At 38.7% G+C, this 21,468-nt stretch overlaps 1 non-coding gene across 1 annotated transcript; it reads right to left on the bottom strand.

The window, feature by feature from the left end:
* Positions 1-17,002: 17,002 nt before the first annotated feature.
* On the bottom strand, positions 17,003-17,108 carry LOC114397765. The gene has a single exon (XR_003663391.1). It is a non-coding gene; the product is annotated as a small nucleolar RNA R71 (small nucleolar RNA).
* Positions 17,109-21,468: the final 4,360 nt, after the last annotated feature.

Consider the following 21,468-nt stretch of genomic DNA (forward strand, 5'->3'; position numbering starts at 1 on the left):
GAAACCATTTGGTCCTACACTTTTTCACCTTTTTGTCATCCAGAGGCGGCGAGCCTGATGACATGCGAGAACCATTTGGTCCCGCACTTTTTCACCTTTTTGTCATCCAGAGGCGGCGGGCCCGATGACATGCGGGAACCATTTGGTCCCGCACTTTTTCACCTTTTGTCATCCAGAGGCGGCGAGCCTGATGGCATGCGGGGAACCGTTTGATCCCGCACCTTTTTCACTATCCAGAAACAATCGAGTCCGATAGCGCGTGGAGACAAATTATGGTCATCCGTGGCTTTCGTCGACTGAGAGGAACAAATTCAACAGTATCAGGATGATTTATCGGTACTGATCACTTTCAAAATTTTTGCAGGTTCCGCTGGCAGGGATATTGACTGGCAAAATGGTGTTTCGCTCGAACGAAATTAGTGTCTTATCATTACTTCCCTTTTATCTCCAATAAAATACAAGTAAAGAGGGGCAACTGTAATACCCTAATTTCGTCCGGGGACCATCCGTTTGTTGGGATGCGACCCTTGTTTGACAACTTCGAGGTACTTGACACCCATCGTTAGGCAATCCGTGAAGTTCCGTGATATGCCAGAAGTCAAAAGGAAGCATTGTTGCACAATTCGTGAGGTTCCGTAAAATTCCAGAAGTCAAAAAAAGGATGATTACGTAATCCACAAGGTTTCGTAACATTACAGAAAGAAAACAAGTATCGTAAAGTTCCGTAACGTTACGGAAAAAGAATCAGCAAAAAAGGGCAGGGGGAGTATTTAGTAAACAGGGGGTGTAAATAGCAACCAGGCCCACTTGGGCCTTCCAGGAAGTTCTCCAGAAGGCGGGGCCTTCTAGAGGAAGCCACCTAGCTCGCTCAGGCGAGCTGAGCTCACCTGGGTGAGCTGGGTGGCAAGCTCCTCCCTCATTTTCCTATAAATAGGGGGAGGAGGGAAGAACAAAAATGTTCAACCCTCCTGGTATCTGAGAATCACTTAAAATTGGTGAGAAAAATTGTTTCCGTGAAGAAAATCCAGGCCGAGGCGCTTCCGTAACGCTTCTGTGGGTGATTTCGTGAAGATTTTCAAGCGTTCTTCGTCGTTCTTCGGTCTTCAACCGGTAAGTTCCCGAAATAGAACTTTTCAATTCATTCTATGTACTCTTAGTAGTTCTCATTTGTTTTGTGTGCTTTTATTTTCATTTCATTTACTTTCCGTACCCCCTTTTGACGTGCTTTAGTAATTTATTTAAGTCATTTTCTCACCTAATAAAAAATAAAACAATTTTCCACTGGTCATTCGTATTGTAACATCTTTTAATTTCTGTTAAAATGAAATCCGAATGTTCGGTCATGCCGTAACCACGTTTAAAACAAAAAAAGGCAAAATAATAATATAATAATAAAAAAATACCTTTTAGTAAAACAATCAAAAAAATCAATCGGACGTTTTTCTTTGAGATTTTCCTTTCTTAATCGAATTGACTAATAACCAAATTGAAACTAAGGCTAAAATCAATTCATAAATCAAACTTTTGGTCATCGCCTAAAAAAGCCATTTTAAAGGTCCAACGCCTTGAAATGGTCTTTTCCGCTTTTATTGGTTAAACGTAGATTTTCTAAAGGCCGAAAATCAACATGTAGCTTTATTACCTCTTTCAAAAATAATAAGAGATCATTAATGGTCCAATGTCTTAATGTTTTCTCTCCTTTCAAAAGAATCGAAAGATTGTTTAATGGTCCAATGCCTTAAATGACCTTTCATTCAATAAAAACATATCTTGCAAAAAAAGGATAAAAAACAACTTATCCAACACTTAGTTCTCAAAGAACTACGTAGGTCTGATTTCCTTATCACAATTGAGGAATACGTAGGAGCAAAGGGAAACACCCTTGTCGACCACAAAAAGATAAAAATATAAAAAGGCATAAAAAGACATAAGAACGTAAAAAGGGAAAATAACAAAAATTGAAGTCATATTTGCACATTTGATTAAAGGTTGTCGTCTTTTGTGACGAACATGTGGGGTGCTAATACCTTCCCCATGCGTAAATACAACTCCTGAACCTTTCACTTAAAGTTCGTAGACCATGTCTTTTCCAGTTTTTCCGACGTTTTCCTCAAATAAACGTTGGTGGCGACTCTACGCGTATTCCTTTCTTGGAAGACGCACCCGCGAGTCACGCGTCGCCCTCCCTCCGAAGGAAAGGTTGCGACAAGACTGTATATATATAGCTCTTGGGATAATAGAATCAAATAACCAATAGCTACAAAATAGGATCTGGACTACTTAAAGCTAAAGTTGTTGTAACAAGAGAATAAGAGACAACAACAATATAAAATAGCTGTAACAACAACTAACAAATATAGCTACAATCATGTTGTTGATAAATCAATTTTCTGCTTATGCCAGTACACCTATTTGCCCTTGCAAGATGGAGGAAGTTTATACGACTCCAATCTTGGAAGCAAGAAAGTTGTTTCCCATGGCAAAGAGAGGTTTTGTGAGTAAGTTTGCAAGTTGGTGACTGGAGGGCATACGGGAATCTTTGAGCTGATTGTTGGCAACAAGGTCTAGAACAAAGTGATAGTCAACAACAAGATGCATCATCCGTGAGTAAAAAATAGGACTAGTGCATAAATACATCACACCAATGTTGTCCAAGAAAATAGTTGGTGGTTGTTGAATGGTGATGCCAATTTCTTACAGAACCTATTGTAACCAAAGAAGTTCAGTAGCAGTGGAACCTATAGTGCGATATTCAGCCTCGATGAAATATTGAGCAATTGTGGATTGTTTCTTGTAGGACCATGAGATAACATTAACCCCAAGATAAACTATGTATGCACAAGGGGATTTTCTATCATCTGTGTCTCCACCCCAATCAATATCACAAAAGACATTGAGAGTGAGACTTTTGGCATGAACTAGTTGGAGGCGATGTGATATTGTAGACTTGAGATAGTGAAGTACGCACTTGAGAGCCTGGATATGGGTGGCAATAGGTGTAACACCCTATTTTTCATAAGATAAATAAAAAGAGTTTTATTTAAAAATTAATAGAGTTTTTAGAAATTAAATAAATGAGAGAAAATGGTTTTTGTTAATTAAAATAAGGGTTTTATAGTATTAGAAAATAAATAGAGTAAAATGATATTTTAGAAAATAAAGGGATGTTTTAATTGGTTATTTATATAATGAAATAGTAAAATAAAGTTCCATTTTATGAAATAATAAAATACAGAAAAATAGACTAAATAATAGGCTCAGAGTACCCTAGCTATAAATAGAGACATATTAAGTCATTTTCCCCATTAACAATATGTTTCTACGTTTTCTCTTCCTCTCGAATTTGTTCTCCCTTTTTCCTCTCCCAAAACTCTCTTTTTCCCACATACACCCAAACCTCTCTCAGTGAAACTATGATTTCAAATTTGTTAACCATTGGATCATCCTGAAATTTCGACATTGCCTTTGGAAATCATTTCACATATTCCCACTGTTGGGATTGACAAAATAACATCTGTAGAGAGAGAAATTACTCTCACACGGAGACAATAAAATTGAGACTCCAATCCCTTCTTTTTCTCTCTAACTTTTGGAAACCCAAGCAGAGCAACCAGAGGAAAAGCTTTAAGAATCTTAGGCAACCACTAAATATGCCACTATCACTTCCAAACTACACACGTGAACATGTGAAGGGATCCTTAGAGGATCAAATTGCAATTAGTTTTAGGGTGTTTTATGCATTTTAATTTTGCATGTACAATGATAACTAAGAATTTTTCATTTTTGATGGGTCAATTGATGCCCTAATGTGAATTGGATGGTTTAATTGAGTGTTTAGCTTTGAATGTTAGAAACAAATAAATTTGGGAATTCTTGATCCTTGCATGTTTTCTTGAAATCGATCGAGGGGTTTTGTTCCCCATGATGTAATCACAGGTTCTATGCTATTAACCAAATGAATAAGTGAATGATTATATGCCTTCAATGTTGGAAGATTGCTATTGTATAATATATATATATATATATATATGATGTATGAGAAGTGATAATGTGTTAGTGAGAAGGTGTGATGAGACATGTGTTATGAACAAGTGTGGGATTATACATGTTATTGTGAAGTGTAAAGTGATGGAATTGAGTTGTGAGCTACGAATTGTACAATCACACAATTGTAAGACCCTTTAAGGGCGACAAGTTTTTGTGCGACGAGTATTGTGATGGGATCCACTGTGGGAACCCGACAAGTTGAATCACTTTGAGGCGCGACAAGTTAAAATGATTTTGAAAACAATTGAGTAGTTGTGTGTATTGCATAGTTCATAGGTAAAGTTTGTGTTTGTGCCATGTATATATTAATATTGTGTGATGTGTATATGATTCATGAGGTGTGATAACATGTTGCTTTGGGATTATAACGTTGTGATTGAGATTAGGTGTATGTGATAAGTTAAGTATGTGTTAAATTGTGAAATCACACGTGTATTGAGATGTTGTGTGAATTGACTTATGAGCTATGAACCGTACAATCACACAACTATAAGACCCTTTAAGGGCGACGAGTATTGTGATGGGGTCCACTATGGGAACCCAACAAGTTGAATAACTTTGAGGTGTGACGAGTTAAAATTATTTTAAGAACAATTGAGGAGTCATGTGTTTTGTATAATACATAGATAAAGTCTGTATGCTAAAATGATTTTGGGTTGGACCTGAATCAATAGGGAGAGAACCTGACAGACTCCTCAGAGTCTAGGCCTTGGGGGTAAATACACCCAGTTTGAGTGCTCCTTTAAGCCTGTGCCGATCCCACATGGTTGGAGCATTCTGACAAAATAGTGTGACCCTGACTGGTCTCCCTATGATTTTACCTAGTAAGAGTGATCTGACTTACCAGTGTGTGGTTTGTCTTGTCATGTACTCCTAGGTGTCCGACAAGGTTTTTCATTGACATGGTACCACATTGCATATATAATTGAGTCTTAGTGTATTTGTTGCATAACGCCTGTGTAATGATCATTGTGACTTGTTGTGTGATGGTGGATAATGAATTGTGTGAGTGTGAGATGTTGTGTTGTACTTGAGATTTGTTATTCTGAACACGCGATTAATGTGAAGGTGTGGAATATGATTTTTTGATTAAATTCTTGGGACAAGTGATGTTACATAATAAGTGGTAAAATGATGTGAATTGTGCTAAGTTGAGCTTGCTATGCTTATACTATATATATGTGTCTTTGTTTATCTCTACCTATTTAGGAATGTGATAACTCACTCCCTGTGTGTTATTGTTCGAACCCGGCAAGTGCACTGGATCGCGCAAGTAGTATAAAATGGTAAGAACCGAGTATCGAACTCTCGAGGAACTTGTGTTACTTGGTAAAGCTATATTCAGTGAATAGGTGTCTAGTATGAAAAGAGATGTGTCAACTATGCATAGGTATGTAAACTAACTATTAAAAGGAAAATCACATGAGTAATGATGTGTAAACACAAGTAGACAACACTTTGGTCTTCCTATTAGGTGCCTGATGTTAAAAGGATATTCTCTACTTAACAATGCTCATGTGTTCTATGGTGTCCCCTGAAATGCTAAATCTCGATTTCTCATGATAGTCTAGCCTAATCCTGATCAAGCATCATCCTCAGATTCCTCTTGTTGGACTAAACTCGACCAGAACCGCATTAAGACAAACATACAAACAACTAGGTTACCATACCCTGATCCATCGGGATAATACGATAAACTAGCCCTGTCCTATCAAGTTCTAAGAATCAGACCAATTTTCACTGTTGAATGATCCTAACAAAGCATGCATCTACGTGATCAAGGCAAAAGCACACTGAAATGATGTACTGATAGCACAAAGAACACATAAAACATCATTAAATAGATATACAAGTATTTACATCAAGTACCTACAAGGAAGAACCAATAGAGGATTTAGCTCTCTATATCTGGGAAGCTTCCTTTACAACAAAGAGAAGAGAAAAATGAAGGATTGAAGAAATACAAGTAATGGGGATGTCTCCTCCACCTCTAGAACCTCACAATCACTCACAGACTCATCTCATACTCTCAGGATGACTTCCTCTTCTCGCTCAGTTCTCTACCTGTCTTCTCACAGCAAAAGCTCTCAAAACTCTCTGGAACTTGGACCTTTCTCTCTCTAGAAATCTCTAAACATGCAAAAGCTTCGAGAATTGCCCAAACTCCCTCTCCATTTCTGATTTCAGGCTTGAATAGGTGGCCTTGTTGGTTCTTGTGCGCATTAATGTTATTTGACTTAGCGCTCGTCTTTTCGCTCAGCGGATGGACTCAAGCGGTGCGCTTAGCGGGATTAGCCCTCGCTCAACAAACATGCACAACTCATCCTTCTTCCAGATTCTTCCTCGTGCTCAACCAAAGGAGTGTTGTGCTCAGCGAATGGCTCGCTAAGCGAAAAGATTGGCTTAGCGAGCGGATGAAAATCAACACTTCACAAACTTGCCTAATTAACCTGAAATTGAGAGGAAATGATTATTATACACATAAAATGGGAGTACTAAGAATTGATTACCTATCTTTAAAAAAAAGTAATTACAACACTACAAAATAACCCTAAATTGGAGGAGTTTGATACTAATTACACAGGTTTTATACACAAAAGTTAGTCGTATTCATCGACTAACAACTGTAGAAGCAAATGACTTCGATGTTTTGATGATGATCATGATGATTTGATGCAAATGATGCAAATGCGTTTTTCAAGTTTAAATTCAAGACAATGATTCAAGAATACAAGCCACAACATCAAGATGATCACTAGTATTTTAGGAAGGGAATTCCTAATTGATATAGCAAAAGGTTTGGCCAAGTAATTTAAGTTAAAAAGTGTTTTTCAAGAGATTTACTTTCTGGTAATCGATTACCAGAGGATGTAATCGATTACCAGTGGCCAAAAATGTTTACAACAGCTATTAAAAACTTGAATTCAAATTTTAGACTGTGTAATCGATTACACAATATTGGTAATCGATTACCAGCAGTTAATAAACGTTTTATTTCAAATTTTTAAACCTATAATCGGTTGCACAAATCTTGTAATCGATTACCAGAGGAGATTTTCAGAAAATAACTTCCAAGAGTCACATCTATTCAAATGGTTTATGAATGGCCATCAGAGGTCTATTTATATGTGACTTGGAAACACGAATTGTGAGAGAGTTTTCATTGCCCAAAAAGTTTTATCCTCTCAAAAGATTAAAAGAGTTTTTCCTAATTGAAATGTCTTATCCTCTCAAAGATTCCTTGGTCAAACACTTGCATATTCAATAAGGAATTGTGATTGATCTTCATTGTACAATCTATCTCTTTCAAGAGAGATTTCTTCTTCTCTTCTTCTTACTTCTGAAAAGGGATTAAGACACCAAGGGTCTCTTGTTGTAAAAGACTTCTGAACACAAAGGAAGGATTGTCCTTGTGTGTTCAGAACTTGTAAAAGGATTTTACAAAAGAGCGGAAAATCTCAAGTGGGTTGCTTGAGGACTGGACGTAGGCACAGGAAGTGGCCGAACCAGTATAAATCAAGTTTGCATTTCTCTCTTCCCTTAAACTTCTTTTATTTATTGCTATTTATCTTTGGCTTGAAAGAAGTTTATTTTGAATTGTCTTTTGAGTAATTCATGTTAAGGGTGCATTGTTAATCTAAAAAGAGAGAGTGAAATTTTAATTGGGGAATAGTTCTTGTTATCTTAATTCAACCCCCCTTCTTAAGATAACTGAGGCCATTTGTCTAACAACAACTCCCCCAAATTTACAGTTTTGCTTGTCCTCAAGCAAATAAAAAACAGCTCACTGGTCCCCCAAGTGACAAAAACATGCAGTGACTATGTACAAAGGTGTATGCACAAAAGTTATTGATTGCATGATAAAAGAATGAAGCAAAATGCCCTTATCACTTGTCTTTCACAAAGCATGTAATTATTCAAAGAGAAGAATAAAATGTAACCTGTACAATTAGATGAAGTTAGGCGTAAGACAAATATCAAGGAAAGCAGCTTAAGCCACAATCTCACAGCTTCTGTTTCACTTAAGCACAAGTATTTAAGCTATTCATCAATAACAACTAGCAAGAGGCCCAATCTTTGAACTTCATCTCAAGCCATAAAGTCAGAAATGCATAAATAGAATCAGAAGCACTTTTACAGGCTTGTAGTGAGGCTTGGCTACAAAAATAATTGGTTTTTCTAGGATTCAAAGGCTTAGATTCTAAGAGAGAACAAATCCTAGACTTATCCAAATATTTCTTCCAATACAATTAGCTTATTTACTAGCCTTTCACTTTAATTTGTCTTTGACCTTATTACAACAACACACATTTTCTTTGATTGTTTTTTTTAACACACAACTTATTTGTCGTGTGTGTTGATGCTTTACCTTTTACTTTACATCCCACTCAACTCCCCCAAATTTGGGGTAATTTGCCTTGAACTATCTACTCTCCTAGAATCTAAACAAGGTATATGGAGATATTCGTTCAAGTTCAGGGTTCAATTTTGAAAATGTAATTCAGCTCACAAAAGGTGCAAATGATACAATTATAATTCAAGGTAAGCTTTTTGGTCAATTGGTTTGTATATACAATCATGGCCTTCATCATGTCCTCATTCATACATTTCATTCTAAATTTCAGAGATTGATGCAAAAACTATTACTCAAAGCTAGTCGTTCACTCACAGTTTAAGATCACACTCTCACCGATTATGGTTTATGCTTTTCTTTCTCAATCAACCTGTCTATTGACTAACGATTCTAATTGCAAGTTCACATTCTTGTTCTTTCTTTGACTAACATACATACTTACTCAAACTTATGAAAAGAAACAAAAACTCGATCACAATCATGCTTTCAATCCAAAATCAATTCATAACACCAATTTTCACAAAAAGATAAAAATGTTTCGCTGCATAATCATCCAAGTCAAGTTAAATTGTTCCATATGCTTCAAAACATGCATACCAACTATCCACACAAGAAAAAGAACAAAAGTGTATATAAACATTAACCAAAATAACTCAGACACTGTACTAAAATATAATAATTATATAAAAAATATCAAAAAAGAAAAATCCTCAGGAATTTAAAATCCCTGAGACAGGTCCTGTGTATCCTGAGTCTGAACATCCTTCTCATCTGTCAGATGAAGTACTGGAGTAGCTGGAGGTGAAGTGTTCAGAGTCAGGACTGGTGTCGTCTGGTCCTCTAGCATATCAACTACAGGAGTAAAGGGGTCAGCTGCAAGCTATGATAAGGAGAGGTCTACCACTGGAGCAAGGGTCTCTGAAGTGCCTTCAAGAGATATCTCAGGAGTGGTGGCAGTCTTTGGTCTAACCTGCTCTTCACCTGGATCCTATTGAAAAGTAAATGGCTCTGGAATGGTGGTCCCAGAGGAAGCATCCTGTACCTGTCGGGGTTCCTGGGCTGTGGGACCTTCATCTTCCCTATGAAGAGAAGGTTGGGCCCTAGTCCAGGCTACCTTCTCCAGAAACTGCTTAATGGAAGGAATTGATCCTGGAGGCGCCACCACCTGTAAACTTTGAAGTAAAATGATTTGTCCCTAATTAATGCTCTGAAGCATGGCTTCAAAGCACTAAGAATCAATCTGAGTTGGGACTGAAGCAACTACTGAAGTAGATGCTGGAGTAGGAGCTGTAGATGTGGAAGGAAGATCAGCTGGCCTCGCCCTCGCCCTCCTAGCCCCTCGGATAGAAACTATTAGATCATCAGGATTCCAACAATTCTTCCTGATGTAGGCCAAATTAATGATCGGGCTCAGGCGCTCAAAAGTGAGGCTTTCAAAGACAACCCCTCTGGCTTTCATGTCCATGCGAGAGACTAAACCAAAGATCAGCCTAGCTCTGTCCACTATCAGGTTAGAGGTGTGAGATGTGGGGGCCAGGTTGGAGTATGAGAGAACACTCCACACCTGAGCTAATGTAGTCAAATCTTTCCTGAGAATCCTCCCAAGATGGCCCTCGGCGTTCAGGATGAACCCTCTCCCTGGTATGCAAAGAGCAGCCTCAATCTCTATGTAGTCTATGGGCAACCTGCAGTACCTAGAGTATGTGGGTAATGACTCCCCCTCCTCTAGGACTACAAGTGTCTCTAAAAATGTGTTGAGGCTATTTGCATCTATCTTCACCAGGTGGCCTCTAACTCTAGCTTGCTTTGGTGAAGGACCCTCTGAGCGGTAGAGATTTGCATAAAATTTCTTCACCAAAGCAAGATCAATAGTCCCATCAACAAGTTGGTGAGACGTTTTTGAAGATTACGCCTCTCCAACTCTGTCTTGAAGTCGTCAAACTCCGTGTGGTATATCTCAACCCTCCTTTCTGGCAAAATATTCCTCCCTAAGACATTATCTATATAATGGTTCCAAGCATCAAGCGAGTGGAACCGTCTAGTATCATATTGAGAAGTTGGCCTTGCCCCAATGCTCTTAAGTTTCCTGGAGGCCATCTGTAACACAAAGGAACCCAAAAAGTTAGTTAGCCCACAAGTTATTCAAATTGAAAAACAGAAAAATATGATTGAGAAAAACACTAGGAGCTTAATGAGACATGGTCCGCTTGGCTTGCCTTCAGAAAATACACATTACCGCTTAGCGACATGTGGGGCCGCTTAGCGGATGTTGTAGAAAATTTTGCTTATGCATAATCGGCTTAGCCCACATCTTCTGCATAATTTGCTCGCTAAGCGTAATGATTGCCGCAACAGATGTGGGCTAAGCTCAGCAGGGTTGCGCTTAGCGGCACCATGAAATTCAGAAAATTCACTAAGTATGGGGGCTTAGCAAGCAAGGCTCGCTTAGCCCAATGGCTGCTGCAATGAAATGAGCTTAGCCTAGATAAGCTCGGCTTAGTGTGTGGCTTTCAACAAAAAATTTGACTAAGTTACCTGGGCTTAGCGATTCAGCCTCGTTTAGCCACAGGTATCTCAATAGGAGGATGAGTGTTCATCCTCACAAGATGAACTCGCTTAGCGCAGTAGGTGCGCTTAGCGAGTTCGTCTGGAAATGCAGATATTCAATGAATATTGATGAACTCACTTAGCTCAGCATGCAGAGAACGCAGTTCATTTTCTTCCATATTTGAGCCTCTAAAAGGCATATCAAACATGCAAACCAGTCAAAACTATCTACACAACATAATCATTCACAAAATCCTAATCTTTCACTAATCTAATATCATTAAAACCCTAAAAATTAAAAGCTAAATCTATGGTTTTCTAACCTAAGGTTCAACAAAACAAAAGAGAAAGAAACGAAATGAGGAACTTACTTGGATTGTTGTGTGCTGAAGATGCATAAAAGATGCAAAAAGAAAGCAAGAATGCAGGTTGCACAGATTTGGGAAAGAGAGAAAATGCAGGGAATGCTCTGAGAATTTTGGGCAAATATGAGTGTAACTGATGTTACACTCACTTAAGCATATTTCAACCCTCTCGCTTAGCGAACCGTAGAGCTAAGCGAGCCAGAGAGACGTTTGGTTTCTCAAAGTGGGTCGCTTAGTGGAACTTCGCTCCTAGCCCAAGTTTGAAATTCAAAATCTATTTTTTTTAGTTGGGCTTAGCGCACAGAAGCGTCGTTTAGCGAATTTTGCAGGTCATAATACCTGCAACTCTCGCTAAGCAGGGATCTGGGCCTGCTTAGCTAAAATGATGCATTTTGAATACAGAGAGCCATGCGCTTAGCGATTGATGGATTGCTTAGCGCTGCTACGGCCGCAAGGAATTGGGTTAGCTGGCATGAGTAGCACTTAGCTCAATGAACCCCTGTTCTGGCCACAAGGAAATGAGGTTAGCGACGATGTCTTGTGCTTAGCTAGTGAATACGATGTGCTTAGCGAGCAGGCCATCGCTTAGCCCAATTCAGATCGAATTAAAATGGGCATAGCTCAGCCTTGGCCAGCTTAGCGGACCAAATCAACATGAGATGCAAGGGTTCAGCGCTAAGCGCTAGAGACTCTTGGCTTAGCGCATGACCAAAGATGCGCTTAGCGCGAGGCTTGTCTTCAACAAATAAATCAAAATCAATTTTCTGATCTTGAAAGCCCAGCTCCAGCTTTTTTCTCCCCATATCAACTATGCAACTTGCAGTTAACATGAATGGCTTTCCCAATATTACAGGAATGTCATTATCTTCACAGATATCCATTACCACAAAGTCTTCCAGGAAGATAAAATGTTTTACTCTGACCAACACATCTTCAATTACTCCATATGGTCTGGTAATGGAGCGGTCAGCAAGTTGTAAAGCCATCCTAGTGGGCATGATCTCCAACTCTCCCAACCTTCTGCACATGGAGAGTGGCATTAAGTTAATACTGGCTCCCAGATCAATAAGAGCCTTTCCCACAGTGACTTCTCTAATTTAACAAGGAATGGTTATACTCCCAGGGTCTTTATGCTTGGGTGGAAGGATCTTTTGAATCACAGCACTACAATTTCCTTCCACAACAATGTTTTCCTGGTGAATATACTTGTGTTTCCTTGTTAACATATCCTTTAAAAACTTGGAGTAGAGTGGCATTTGCTGTAAAGATTCTCCGAAGGGCATGGTTATTTCTAGTTTCCTGAAAATATCTAAAAATCTCGCCAAATGGTGGTCCTTCTCCTTCTTGGAAGGTACCATAGGATATGGTACTTCCGCACCTTCATTCACAACTTTTTCTCTTTTCTTTTCTCTAGCTTGTTCACTTATACTCCTCTCTTCATTCTTATTTTTTTTCATCTTTTTCATTTTTTTCATTTTCTTTTTCTTGGTCATTTAATTTCTTTTTGTTGACCATTATTTGTTTTTCTTTTTCCAGATTGCTTTCACCTCTCACATCATCTTTCTTTTCATCAGTACCTTTCTTTTCAACAGCTTTCTTCTTGGATACAACACTATCCTCATCCTCCGCCTCCACAAACCTCTTACTCCTTGTCATCACAGCTTTACATTACTCCTTGGGATTCTTTTCTATATTCACCACAAAAATGTTGGATAACTTGTCAGCTATCTGCTTGGCCAGTTGTCCCACCTGGACCTCAAGATTGTTTAGTGCTGACTCAGTGCTTTTATGATTTGACATTGTTACTTGCATAAACTGAGTCAATGTCTCCTCCAGCTTAGTAGTCCTCTAAAAGATGTTAGGCCCTTGTTGAATTGGCTTGTTGGAAGGTCCACCTTAGTCCTTGATGAATTGATTGCTAGGGTGTGATCTCCACTGTCCTTGTTGGTTATAAGGACCCTGCTGGAAGCCTAAAAATCCTCCTTGAGTATATCCTTGTCTCTGTTGATTTCCCATATAGTGAACTTCTTGAGTGTTTTCTTCAATGGGAATACATTGGTCTGTTTCATGAGCCTCACCAAAGATGGTACAACCTGTAACCTGCAAAACAGAAGAATGTGTAGGTTGACCAATAGACAGTTTAGTTGGCAACCTACCAAGTGTTTCTGTTAAAATCTTAAGTTTCCTAGAAAGCAACTTATTCTGTGCCAATAAAGCATCATGTGATGATAGTTCTAACAAGCTTTTCTTTGTGGGTTGATGAACTCTGTCGTGCAGAATGGCATGATCGCTGGCTGACATATTCTTAATTAGCTCAGTTGCCTCTTTAGGGGTCTTCAGCTTTATTTTTCCCCCTACTGAAGCATCTAACAGTTGCTTGGTTTGTGGTCTCAGGCCATTTATAAACATATTCAATTGGATTGGCTCAGAGAACGCATGGGTGGAAGTTTTTCTCAATAAACCTCTAAACCTCTCCAACGCTTCACTCAAGGACTTGTCAGGGAACTGATGAAATGAAGAGATTGCAGCTTTCCCTTCTATAGTCTTTGACTTTGGGAAATATTTTTTTAGAAACTTTTCAACAACTTCTTCCCAGGTTTTCAGACTATTACCTTTAAATGAGTGGAGCCACCTCTTGGCTTCTCCTGCCAAGGAAAGTGAAAATAGACTGAGTCTAATGGCTTCATCTGGCACGCATGCAATCTTTACAGTGTTACAGATTTCAATGAAAGTCGCCAAATGTGCATAGGGGTCCTCATTTGGTAATCCTTGGAATAAGTTCCCCTGTATTAAATGAATCAAAGAATGAGGGTAGTTTATGTTGTGAACTTGCACTTCAGGACGTGCAATGCTGGTAAAGAATTGCGGCACTGAATTGCTTGAATAGTCCTTAAGGGTAACTCTTTGCTGGTGCTCATCAGCCATGGAAACGGTTTCTGGTAAATAAGTCGTGGATTCCCTTGATGATGGTGATTCGGATGATGAAGAATCAGAAAAATGAGTTTCTTCCTCAAGAATGGATGCTACTGTCCTGTCTTGCAGTAATTTCTTCTCCTCTTGACTCTGTTCCTTCTCAACGTAGCTTTAATCTCCAAGTCCAGAGGAACTTAATTGCCTGTGGGAGATCTATGCATATAAAACACTAACAACAACAACGGTTATCCAGTTCAAGAGGAAAACAAATATGAATTGAAAGTAAATATTCACGGTTTATCAAAGAATAAAGAATAGAAGTTCCCTATTAGTACGTAAACCGATTGTATACCACCACTGATAAACACCAAAATAGGCTATATTAGCTGGGCCTAGAGTACCTCCTCGAGTAAAAGCTTCTACAGCCGGTTGTCCAAAATGAGGATCCCAAATTGCATGAGCTATAGGTCTTACATGTAAGGAACCTGTACCCATGCTTCAAAATTCCCTTGCTGATGTGTCATTATTTTCTCCTATTTCTTAACCCTTTTTGCACCATTTTAAGTACTGATTAATTTTAATTGTCAAATTAATTAGGCAATTTTATTATTTGGGCCCATTCAGCTAAATTGATGTTTTTAATCTAATTTCAGGAATTAATGAAGCATTGGGCTTGGATTTGAAAAGGACAAACTATTTTATTCTACAAAATTAGATCTTATCATATCTTATCTTATCTAGATATTATTTAGATTTGATCTCATCTAGATTTTATCTTATCTTATCTCATCTAGATTTGATTTGATTTGATTTTATTTACGGGCTTGGATTTAAAACAGATTTGTAAGCTTTGGGGCTGGAAAAACTATGTAACAGCACCAAGGTTCTAGTTTAGGCCCTCTCTTCTCTCTCTCCTATTTTCGTTTTTTAGTTTTTGGCTTTTCTTTGAGACATCTTTTCGTTTTACAATTCTAGTAGCAACAAAATTTTGTTCTTCAATTTATAAGTTCGTTCTCTATTGATTAATGGAAGGCTAAGTCCCCAGCGTTGCTTTCTCTTAAGGATCAAGCACAGTTCTCTTTCAGTTTCTATTATTATTGTTACATTCTGTTCAGTTTTTCCTCTTCACTAATTACTCTGAATTTGTTGTTTTTAATTCATGCATGCTTAGTGCTTGATTAATTGTCTCTACGCTTAATTTACGTTCATGCTTAATGATCGTTTATGAGTAATTGGTGTATGTGATGCTTAATCACATGATGAATGCCTTATGTTGAATTTCGCTTAGTAATTTAATTTAGGGTTGGATTAAGTGGTTAAACTGATAAAGGATAAATTCTCGCAACCTAGGATAAGAGACTTGCTTGTGAATCAAGGAGAAGCAACGTATTTTAATTATGATATTTTCTAATTCAATTGTACTCGTTGTTTAATTTACAAAAGCAAACAACCCCCCCCCCCAATTCGTTACTATTTTCCAACTATCTGTTATGAACATTTGGTTTATCATTGCTCGTTGGGAAACGACCTAGGATTACTTCCTAGATACTGCATTTTTAATTTTTATTTGATTCGGGTACGGCCTCGATCAAATTTGGCGCCGTTGTCGGGGAGCAGTGTCCAAAGGTTCATAATAGCTAGTGTCGTGTTAGTGTTTAATTCTTGTGTTAGTGTTGTTTTAGTATTGTGTTAGTGCTGTTTAGTACCTTGTTATTTTGTTTAGTGTGTGTGTTCTGTTTTACTTTTGCTGTTCAGCACTTCCCCTGTTTTAGTTTTGGTGTTTGCTGTGAATAGTGCTTTGTGATGGATTTAGTGACCACTTTTGTTGAACTGGAAAACAGGGTAGTAGTGGAAATCCCTTAACTACGTATTTTAGAGACCACCCTTGCTGAATTAATTAGGATTTTTTGTTTTGGTAGCTAGAGTTGTTATTTTTGGCTGAATTTTTTTGTGGTCACTTCTTTTGATCCATATTTTGCGGGAAAAATAGCTGGAGCCCTTAGTTTGGTCAGATTTGAAAGTTCCAAAAAAGTAGCAAATTTGATTTTTGTCAAAACTTCAAATGACCATAACTTTGAATTTTCATTTGAAATTTTTTGTGCTATCTTCTCATCATTTTATAAGGTTGCTCACAAAATTTCAAGTCATTTGGATATCATTTAATGGTAGTTGTAGTTCAAACCTACATTATTACTTGCATAAGAAGGCAACTAGTTTTGCATGTTGAAAGTAGTGTATGACTAGAGGCAATCCATCTGACTTACAACCCTTTGATCCTGAGATAGATAGGACATTTCATAGATTAGTTAGACAACATTTAGTACCTTTTGAGCATTCTGTTATTGGTGATTTTGAGCATTATAGTTTTGAACATTTTGATTTTGCATATTCTAAGAACATGGCACAACCTCCACCCTGTGAGAGGACTCTAAGGGAAATGGCTGCACCTGATTTCACCTACGAAAGCTTGTGCATCCAATACCCTGATGAGGATGTCCCATATGTTCTTAAAACTGGACTGATCCATTTGCTTCCAAAGTTTCATGGCCTTGCAAGTGAAGACCCACACAAGCATCTGAAAGAATTCCATATTGTCTGCTCCACCATGAAACCACCAGATGTCCAAGAAGATCACATATTTCTGAAGGCCTTTCCACAATCTTTAGAGGGAGTGGCAAAGGACTGGCTATATTACCTTGCTCCAAGGTCCATCACGAGCTGGGATGATCTCAAGAGAATATTCTTAGAAATATTTTTCCCTGCTTCCAGGACCACGACCATCAGAAAGGATATTTCAGGTATTAGACAACTCAGTGGAGAGAACCTATATGAATACTGGGAGAGATTTAAGAAATTTTGTGCCAGTTGCCTCACCACCAGATTTCAGAGCAGCTTCTTCTCTAATATTTTTATGAAAGACTCAGCAACATGGAGAGAAGTATGATAGATGCTGCCAGTGGTGGAGCCCTTGGAGACATGACCCTTGCTGAAGCCAGAAATTTAATTGAGAAGATGGCTTCAAACTCCCAGCAATTTAGTGCCAGAAGTGATGCTATTGTCATTAGAGGAGTGCATGAAGTAGCCACAAATTCATTAGGTGAGACTAAGAAGCTTGAAGGTAAACTAGATGCCTTGGTTAACCTGGTAACCCAACTGGCCATGAATAAAAAATTTGCACCTGTTGCCAGACTTTGTGGTTTATGCTCCTCTCCCGACCACCACACAGACCATTGCCCTTTTGTGCAACAATCTGAAGCAATTGAACAGCCTGAAGCTTATGCTGCAAACATCTACAACAGACCTCCTCAACCTCAGTAGCAAAATCAGCCACAACAGAATAATTATGACCTCTCCAGCAATAGGTACAATCCCGGATGGAGGAATCATCCCAACCTTAGATGGTCGAATCCTTCACAACAGCAGCAGCAACAACAACAACCTTATTTTCAAAATGTTGCTGGCCCAAGCAGACCATACGTTCCTCCACCAATCCAGCAGCAACAACAACAACAACCCCAGAAACAACAAATAGTTAAGGCCCCTCCGCAACCTTCCCTTGAAGAACTTGTGAGGCAAATGACTATGCAAAACATGCAGTTTCAACAAGAGACCAAAGCCTCCATTCAGAGCTTAACTAATCAGATGTGACAGTTGGCTACACAGTTAAATCAACAACAATCCCAGAATTTTGATAGATTACCTTCTTAATCTGTCCAGAATCCCAAAAATATGAGTGCCATTACATTGAGGTTAGGAAAGCAGTGTCAAGGACCTCAACCAGTAGCATCTTCTCATCCGCCAATGAACCTGCCCAACCTCACTCTACTCCAGAAAAAGATGATGACAAAAATTTAAAGAGTAAGTTACCTAACAATTTCTATGCAGGTGAATCTAAAGAGAAGCAGCATATCCCTCTTCCATTCCCTCCAAGAGCAATTTCCAACAAAAAAATGGATGAGGTAGAGAAGGAGATCTTGGAAACATTTAGGAAAGTAGAGATAAACATACCTCTGCTGGATGCAATAAAGCAAATTCCAAGATATGCTAAATTCTTGAAGGAGCTGTGCACTGATAAGCGGAAGCTTAAAGGAAGTGAAAGAATTAGTATGGGCAGAAATGTCTCCGCATTGATTGGTAAATCTGTTCCTCAAATCCCTGAAAAATGTAAAGATCCAGGTACATTCAGCATACCTTGTATTATAGGGAATAATAAGTTTGACAATGCCATGCTAGATTTAGGAGCTTATGTTAGTGTTATGCCTCTGTCTACTTTTAATTCTCTATCTCTAGGTCCTTTGCAGTCAACTGATGTGGTAATTCATTTAGCAAACAGAACAGTTGCCTATCCTGCTGGTTTCATAGAGGATGTCTTAGTTAGAGTTGGTGAGCTGATTTTCCCTGTTGATTTTTATATTTTAAATATGGAGGAGGGATTTTCTAAAGGATCAGTTCCCATCATTCTAGGCAAACCTTTTATGAAAACTGCTAGAACTAAGATAGATGTATATGCAGGCACACTGTCTATGGAGTTTGGTGATATAACTGTTCATTTTAATATTCTTGATGCTATGAAACACCCATCTAAAGATCTTTCTGTATTTCGTGTTGAAATAATTGACCATATTGTTGATGAATACATGACTGATCTTCATTCTAATCTGCATGCCTGTCACTCTTCATGCATTGAATCTGAATTTGTGCTTGATCATATGTTTGAATTTGATGCTGAGAGTGAATCTGAATTTGATATTGATTACATGTCTGGTGATGTTTTACCTCTTGAGATTGATTTTATAGAGTCAGATATCACTAACCATGTTTCAGGAAGTACGCATACCTCTGACTTTCTTTATGAGGTACAGGCTGAGAAACCATCTCTTTCTACCACTATCCAGCCATCCACACCAGAATTGAAGCCTCTGCCATCAAATTTAAAATATGCTTACTTGGATGATAGCAAAAGTTTTCCAGTAACTATATCTGCCTCCCTTGTTGATGAGCAAGAGGAGAAGTTGTTATCAGTTCTCAAGAAGCATAAGAAGGCTATAGGCTGGACCGTGGCGGACATTCCTGGTATTAGCCCATCGACATGTATGCATCGAATAAATTTAGAAGATGGGGCTAAACCAGTAAGACAGCCACAGAGAAGAATCAACCCGGTGATTCTTGATGTAGTGAAGAAGGAGGTAACCAAGCTTTTGCAAGCTGGAATCATTTATCCTATCTCCGACAGCCAATGGATGAGTCCCGTCCAGGTAGTTCCAAAGAAAACCGGCCTCACCGTGATAAAAAATAAGAAGGAGGAGCTGATTCCTACTCGAGTGCAGAACAGTTGGAGAGTATGCATCTACTATAGGAGGCTGAACTAGGTTACCAAAAAGGACCATTTTCCACTGCCATTCATTGACTAGATGCTTGAACGCCTGGCAGGTAAATCTCACTACTGTTTCCTTGATGGTTTTTCTGGCTATATGCAAATCACTATTGCTCCTGAGGATCAAGAAAAAATCACATTCACCTGCCCCTTCGACACTTTTGCCTATAGGAGGATGCCTTTCAGCCTATGCAATGCCCCTGGTACCTTCCAGCGGTGCATGATTAGTATTTTTAGTGATTTTTTAGAAAATTTCATAGAGGTGTTTATGGATGATTTCACTGTATATGGATCCTCTTTTGATGATTGTTTGGATAGTCTGGAAAAGGTTTTGAATAGATGCACTGAAACTAACCTTGTTCTTAATTTTGAAAAATGTCATTTTATGGTTGAGCAAGGTATAGTTTTAAGCGACATTATTTCCAATAAGGGCATTGAAGTAGATCCTGCAAAAAAATTTGTTATTTCACAATTGCCTTACCCCTCTTGTGTGCAAGAGGTGTGATCTTTTCTTGGTCATGCAGGATTCTACAGGCGCTTTATATGAGATTTTAGCAAAGTAGCCCTTCCACTATCCAACTTGTTGCAAAAGGAGGTGGAGTTTGACTTTAATGATAAATGCAAAGAGGCTTTTGATTGCCTCAAAAGAGCATTGACTACCACCCCTATCATCCAGGCACCTGACTGGACAGCCCCTTTTGAGCTTATGTGTGATGCATCAAATTATGCATTGGGGGCTGTCCTTGTTCAGAAAATTGATAAATTGCCTAGGGTGATATATTATGCTTCTAGGACTTTAGATGCTGCCCAAGCGAATTATACTACTATTGAGAAAGAGCTACTAGCCATAGTTTTTGCTCTTGAAAAATTTCGTTCTTATTTGCTTGGTACTCGCATTATTGTTTATACTGACCATGCAGCTTTAAAGTAGTTGTTGTAGAAGGCTGATTCAAAGCGTAGGTTGATCCGATGGATGCTCTGGCTCCAAGATTTTGACTTGGAGATCCGTGATAGGAGCGGAGCACAAAATTTAGTTGCTGATCATTTGAGTCGGATCGAACATGTGTTTGATGAGGGCTCACCCATTCGGGATGATTTCCCGGATGATCATTTATATATATTGTATAGTATTTCTGATTCTCTTTCTACTCCCTGGTTTGCTAACATTGTCAATTATTTAGTTGCTTCTGTTTTTCCTCCCTTAGCATCTAAGGCTCAAAAAGATAAAATTAAAAGTGATGTTAAGCATTTTATTTGGGATGACCCCTACTTGTGGAAATTGTGCAGTGATCAGGTCATTAGACGATGCATTCCAGATCATGAGACTGACTCAGTCCTGCAGTTCTGTCATTCTTCCGCACCGGGAGGTCATCTGGGTGTTCAAAGGATAGCTCACAAAGTGCTTGACTGTGGCTTTTACTGGCCCACCATCTTTAAAGATGCTTGGAAGATTTGTAGCACTTGTCAGCAGTGTCAGAGAGCAGGAAGTGCACTTACATGGCGACAACAAATGCCTCAGCAACCTATGCTATTTTGTGAGGTGTTTGATGTCTGGGGTATAGATTTCATGGGCCCTTTTCCTGTATCTTTTGGTAATGTTTACATTCTCCTTGCAGTTGATTATGTTTCAAAATGGGTGGAAGCCAAGCCCACTAGAACTAATGATGCTAAGGTTGTTGTAGATTTTGTCAAATCTAATCTGTTTTGCAGGTTTGGAGTATCTAAAGCAATCGTTAGTGATCAAGGAACCCATTTTTGCAACAAATTAATGCATGCCTTGCTTAAAAAGTATGGGGTTGTCCACAGGGTATCCACACCATACCACCCCCCAAACCAATGGACAGGCAGGAATTTCTAATAGGGAGATC

The sequence above is a fragment of the Glycine soja genome, chromosome 18 (assembly GCF_004193775.1).
Source record: "Glycine soja cultivar W05 chromosome 18, ASM419377v2, whole genome shotgun sequence".
Lineage (NCBI taxonomy): Eukaryota > Viridiplantae > Streptophyta > Magnoliopsida > Fabales > Fabaceae > Glycine > Glycine soja.